This window comes from Myxocyprinus asiaticus, chromosome 36 (genome assembly GCF_019703515.2).
Source record: "Myxocyprinus asiaticus isolate MX2 ecotype Aquarium Trade chromosome 36, UBuf_Myxa_2, whole genome shotgun sequence".
NCBI lineage: Eukaryota > Metazoa > Chordata > Actinopteri > Cypriniformes > Catostomidae > Myxocyprinus > Myxocyprinus asiaticus.
In genome coordinates this window covers 24,871,969-24,878,780 of record NC_059379.1, presented here as the reverse complement: position 1 = coordinate 24,878,780, position 6,812 = coordinate 24,871,969, and positions in this window count along the sequence as shown.

The window sequence follows — 6,812 nt, the reverse complement described above, 5'->3', positions numbered from 1 at the left end:
AATCTACCACCTCAACCTCCTCAAACCATGGAGGGAGGTGGTACCTGTAGCCTTGGCGATGGTAGTTCCGGAGAGGGTGGAGCTAGGGCCAGAGGCATTTCCCAAATCAAGTTCATTCACCCCCATCCCTTGCGAAGACCACCTCCCACTGTCGCAACTTACAGAGATTGCCAGGTTGCAAGCGGAATTTGCGAATGTGTTTTCACCCCTACCCGGTCCAATGGCGCGAATTGGTTGGGCGCAGCTCAATTTTACTCGACGCTGGACTTAACAAAGTGTTATTGGCAGATCCTTTTAACTCCAATGTCCCGAGAAAAGACGGCTTTTTCCACACCGTTCAGATTACACCAATTTGTGACTCTTCCATTCGGTTTGTTTGGAACCCTGGCCACGTTTCAGCGCCTTACGGACAAGATCCTCAGACCGCACACGGCATATGCCACCGCATATCTGGACAACATCATCATTTACAGTAATGATTGGCAGCGGCTTATGCAACATCTGAGGGCTGTCCTGAGAACGCTGAGACAGGTGGGACTCACGGCCAACCCGAAGAAGTGTGCAATTGGGCGGGTGGAAGTTAGGTATCTGGGGTTCCACTTGGGTCACGGGCAGGTGCGTCCACAGGTTGATAAAACCGCAGTGATCGCAGCCTGTCCGGCGCCCAAGACCAAAAAGGGGGTAAGGCAGTTTTTGGGGCTGGCTGGCTACTACCAAAGGTTTGTGCCTAGTTATTCTGATGTCACCAGCCCGCTGACTGACCTTACTAAAAAGGGGGCTCCCGATCTGGTCCAGTGGACAGAGTCGTGTGAACAGGCCTTCCTTAAGGTAAAATCTTCACTGTGTGGGAGACTGCTTTGACATGCACCTGACTTCTCTCTCCCCTTTATTTTGCAGACTGATGCATCTGACAGGGGGCTGGGCACGGTGCAGGAGGTGGGGGGGAGGAATGGCCAGTGCTGTTTATTAGTCGCAAGCTCTCATGAAATAAACCATTCTCTCTACTATTATTCTGACATTTCAAAAACTAAAGTAGTGATCCTAACTGACCTAAGGTAGGGAATTTTTTCTACAATTAAATGTCAGGAATTGTGAAAAACTGAGTTTAAATGTATTTGGCTAAGGTGTATGTAAACTTCTGACTTCAACTGTATATACTATATATATATATATATATATATATATATATATATATATATATATATATACCTACCAAAGTCTACGGTAACACAGATAACCGCTCTGTACAATTGTGGTGAGAAGAATAGCATCTCAGAATGCTATTCTGAGATGCTGGTCGGCACTGTTTTGGTGGCACGAGAGGGACCTACACATTATTAGGCAGGTGGTTTTAGTGTTGTGGCTGATCAGTGTATATATACTATATATATACACTACCGGTCAAAAGTTTTGAAATACTCATTCTTTATTATAATTTTTTTTTTTTTTCACATTTTAGAATAATAGTAAAGTCATCAAAACTATGGAATAACATAAATGGAACTAAGGGAATTATGTTGTGACTAAACAAAATCCAAAATAAATCAAAACTGTTATATTTTAGCATCTTCAAAGTAGTCACCCTTTGCCTAGAATGTACTCTTGACATTTTCTCAACCATCTTCTTGAGGTATCACCCTGGGATGCATTTTAAACAGTATTGAAAGAGTTCCCATCTATGTTGGGCACTTACTGGCTGCTTTTCTTTATTATTTGGTCCAAGTCATCAATTTCAAAAACTTTGTTTTTTTATTATAAAATTTTAGTTTTATAATGAAATAAATTAATATGGTGGCACAATTATATTTTCTACAAAACTAATTTCAAACATTTAAGCATACGCCTTCAGATCAAAAGATTTTTAAGATCATGAGAAACATTTCAGTCAAATGTTTCAAAACTTTTGTCTGGTAGTCTGTGTATATATATATATATATATATATATATATATATATATATATATATATATATATATATATATATATTGTCTATTGTGTATTTCTATATATGCTTATATTTTCTATTAGCTTTTTATTTCTATTCTATTTTTTTATTACTCTGTCTTGTTGTTGTATTGTTTGTGCACTGGAGGCTTCTGTCACCAAGACAAATTCCTTGGATGTGTAAGCATACTTGGCAATAAAGCTCATTCTGATTCTAGAGTCCGACGTCCTTGTTCCCTCTGCCAACTCATTTATCAAAGGATGCCATCGCACATAGAGGAGAGCCAGGGAGGCTTTCCTCCGGACTGAGACATGCACCAAGGAGCGGGTGGACTGACATCGTCGACATGTGTGGGCAGAAGTTCTGGTTGTCCTCTGAGGATATCCCTCTCAGGATGCCCTCCCGTAAGTTGGGACCCAAATTAATTGGTCCGTACCATTGCTAAAGTGCTCAGTCCGGTGGCGTCAAATTGCCCCTCCATCTTCATCGAGTTCATCCCATGTTTCACATTTCTTAGATTAAACCGGTTTTCTATTCCCATCTCAATCCACCTACCCCGGCCCCTCATCTTATTTCGGGGGCTCCGGCCTACACATCAAGCGCCTTGACGTTATGCAAAGGGGTCGGGGTTCCAGTATTTGGTCGACTGGGAGGACTGCGGACCAGAGGAGAGATGTTGTGTCCATGCTCAGGACATTCTGGACCACGCCCTCATTGACGAATTCCACCGACGTCATAGGGAATCCACTGGGGTCGCCAGGAGGCACCCTTAAGGGGGGGAAGGGGGTGATGTCACAGTCCCGGTGAGTCTATCTTGGTTTGTTCTGTCTATCTGTGTATTTCCCCTTTCCCTCATGTGTTTACAGGTGTCACATGGACAACAAGAATGGCGTTGCTTAGCAACTCTCATTCACGCTACTCATCTGATGATCAGCGGCACTTGAGTCTCATTATCTTCCCCTATGCTCACCAGTCTTGCCACTACTGTTGGTCTTGTGTTTATTTCTGTTTGTTCCCAGTTATTACTAACTTGTTACTAATTCGTTGTTACCAGTCTGCTGAGATTGTCTGAATTTACTCCCTATGCTCTACCTGCTATATTACCTGGATTCTCCCTTCCCTCAGCTCTTGTCTGCCCAGGTGTCCACAAGCTCCATCAACCATGTGCAAGCTCCTCTGGACCCTCTGCAGCCTGAGCTGGGTTCGCTTTATAGCTGGACTATTCTTTTGCTCACTGGTTTCCAGTTTAACTTCTGCCTATTTCTCATTGACTGTTAAATAAACTACTATTAACTGTTTTTCTGTGTGTGGGTCCTCCTGTTTCTTGACAAAAACGTTCGAAGGGCCATAGAAAAAAGGTGACAAAAACATTGACATGGGTTTGATTTTGCAGAGGCAGTCCACAGTTCAAGATAAAGGGACTAAAATTGTCTTGTAAGGCACACATATAATTAAAAGTGGTCACTTTACTGAAAACAGGTTTACAGCATTGCCCATGGCAAAACAGGCTGTCAGACCTGAGGTCATTAAATAGCAGGCTGTTATGAGGACCTGGTCCAGAAATGGTTGATAGGTATTCAGGCAGTGTGTTGAGTTACAGCTCATGTTTTACAAGCATTTTTATAACACTCTGAGAATAAAGACAGATAAAAACACAAGCTTCACCTCATCTATCAGATATCCCACAGACATGTGCTCAAAATACATGAACTGCAAAATATTACTTACTGTGGATTTTATTTTATCTGATTGGACTGATTCACTTTATTTGACTTGTTCTGAGAGATACAGTACATGCAATTGTTAAGGTTAAACCGTTTAAAGTGCTATCTAAAAGTTTGACTGAAACACCTTTTTACCTAAGCTAAGGGCGAAAAAGTAAAAAACGCTTGATTTTTCAGATCCCACATAATGATACAACATTTTAAAGCATTCTATGAAAACACATAAAAGCTTGATATTAAGCACTGGTCTTTATGGTGCCATTAAAGCTTTAGAACTTCACAACATGAGAATATATTGTCTAGGTCCTTTACACCTTATAGCTGAGATGCTATACCTTGCGTTAATAAGATGAGACATGTCAAAGCATTTAAATGGGACAGGTCACATCATTTCAGTCAGGGTAGTGTTTGACATAAAAAGGGAGCTCTGTGATTGGACAGTGAAAGTAAATAGCATTTCTGCAATAGTTGAATAATGAGTGTAAAAGCTAATTTGCCAACAGCGACCCAAGACCTTTGCATCTACCCATAACTGAGGGAATGGACATTAACACACCCAAAAATTTAAATATCACTATCCCTCAATATATATTTTACATATATTTATTATATTACTTTTTCTCATTAGTTATAATTCAAGTACATTTAAAAAAAAAAATATCTTAGTATTGTAAATATCTTAGTAATGTAAAGATCTTTACTCATTATATTAATATTACGTACTGTGGAATTTTACACTGGCTCTCTTTAAGATGCTCTCTGAGATACAACATATATGAGTTTACAAGTAGACTCTTCAGATGCATAACAAGAAGGTGAAGTAAAACATTTAAAATATATGGTGTAACAGGACAGACAGACAGACAGACAGATAGATAGATAGATAGATAGATAGATAGATAGATAATGTACGATGATTAAAAGGATTTCTTTTTTATTATTATTATTGAGAATTGATGGAGCAACTCATTTTGTGTAAAGTTTGTTTTCATTAAAAATAATTTAAATATAAATGTGGCGTAAATGTATCATTTAAATATACCGTTGTGATGTGAACGATTGTGATGCTAGATAAATGGGCAATAGTGATAGGGAAAAATTTGTCACAATTTCTGAAAATAGCTGCTTTTGACATTGCAAAACATGTTTTGAGTAAAACAATTTAAAAGAAATTTCAAATGTATCCTAAAAATAAACATTTCAGCAAAGAATGTACCATTTCTTCTTTATTTTAATCATTTTTAGCATTTCATAATAACTCGTGTTTTATAACAACTTTTGTTTTATTTGATCATTTTAATATATAAAGTAGTTGCAATGTTATGCTTATTGTTAGCTACATAAATTTTAACAAATTATTATGTAATACCAACTCAAACAATATATTTAGCATTGCCTTGAGAAAAACAGGTGCTTGGGAAAATGCTTTCCTGTGTCTGTGTTGTGGCCTTTAATCCTGTTTTAACCCATTAATATTATCATTCAGGGCTAAACAATAAGGATTTTTTTTCTGCTTGCCCAGTATGGCCAGTTGTTTGAATTTGTACTAGTCCTGCCGATATTTTCACTCGCCCGAACACAGAAAAAAAGAAATTTTATTTTTGCAACACATTTCTGTATGTATCAGAAATATACAGCACATACTGTATATATTTATGATTAAACATTAATATTTAAATTCATAAACACACTTTTGCTGGAAATCTATGGCAAACTGTATAAAAGTATTGCCACAAGACATAAACAATATCTGTTTTAACATGATTTTAGTGTGATTAAATCTCATACTAACCTTTTTTTATAAAATTAAACCATGACCATGTCATTTAAATTTAAACAACTTTACAGCTCAAATAATACATGAGTTCTAAAAGTAGAATTAATGTAAGTGCTTTTATAAAATCATAAGCTTCACATTTCTGACTTTAAACCCTCCAAAAATTGGCTACATTGGCTAAATTCACTTCCATTGTAAGTGCCTCACTGAAACCTCGATTTTTTTAAACAAACAAAAAATTGTTTTTAAAGAAAAGTAGGGAGTCGTCGAAATAATTGTTCTGCAGTAATCAACATTATGCCACAAATGCTGTCGATTGAGCTTAAGTTGTATTGAACCCTAAATATTCCTTAAATTACTTATTTAAATCAGCCGTTTTCACAACAAAATCAGTTTTCACACTTTTTCACACTTGTCCCAGGGCAGCAGGCTATCCATGTTGTTGTGCAGAGCTCTGGTATTCAGTGTCTACCTGACCTTCATCAGGAAGATTATCTTGATACAGTTATTTTAATAGAAGCAAGGTAATGTTCAATAATATGACTGTATTAACATTTCTAAATAGACCCTATTCTTAGTGTAGCACAATATTTGTTTCTGACGGAAATGAAACCAAGGCTGCAAAGGATAGACAGTCTGTTCAATAGGTACGTTCAGCGGATAAAACATTGAAAATAAATTTTTCCAAAATTTTGTAGTAGACAAAAACCTTTTTTAGCTGTAAAAAATTAGATGTGATCTAGGACCTTTATACAACAGCTTTATACTATGCATGCCATTGAACAGACGGCAAGTCTATCCCTTTCAGCCCCGTTTTAATTTCCGTCAAAAATCAAATATGGTGCTTGTGAATAATGTCTAAAGAAGGACATGCAGTTTGTCTTGACTGCCATAAATGAGTCATCTTTAGAGGGCTGAATAAAAAGAGGGCCATAGTAGCTACAATGCAACCTCTGGGTTATGCACTGACCCAGTGGAACACTGCAGAGCCAGCTTTCTGAATATCACTTTAAAAACACCTTTGCTTTTAGACATATTGTATGTCTATTGCAGAGGCAGCACACCTGAATCCTTATGTGGCATTACAGAGGTCTCCATGGTAATATTTTGTCTTATTAGAGCTGAGACAACACACAAATATTATTTACAGCACATCTATGTCTTATGCCAGTGGGACATTTTGCTTATAAAAAGATACCACATGTAGCCTCCCACAGAGTTTAAGAAAGCATTGAAAGGCTAATATTATTTTTTAATGGATAAATTCTTCTGCATCATTTTGCAGTTTATTAGGCCATGGTCATGTGGACATGCTAGTAAAATGGCAGCTGTCATACCGTACAAGGCGGCCACCCATGTGACTCATT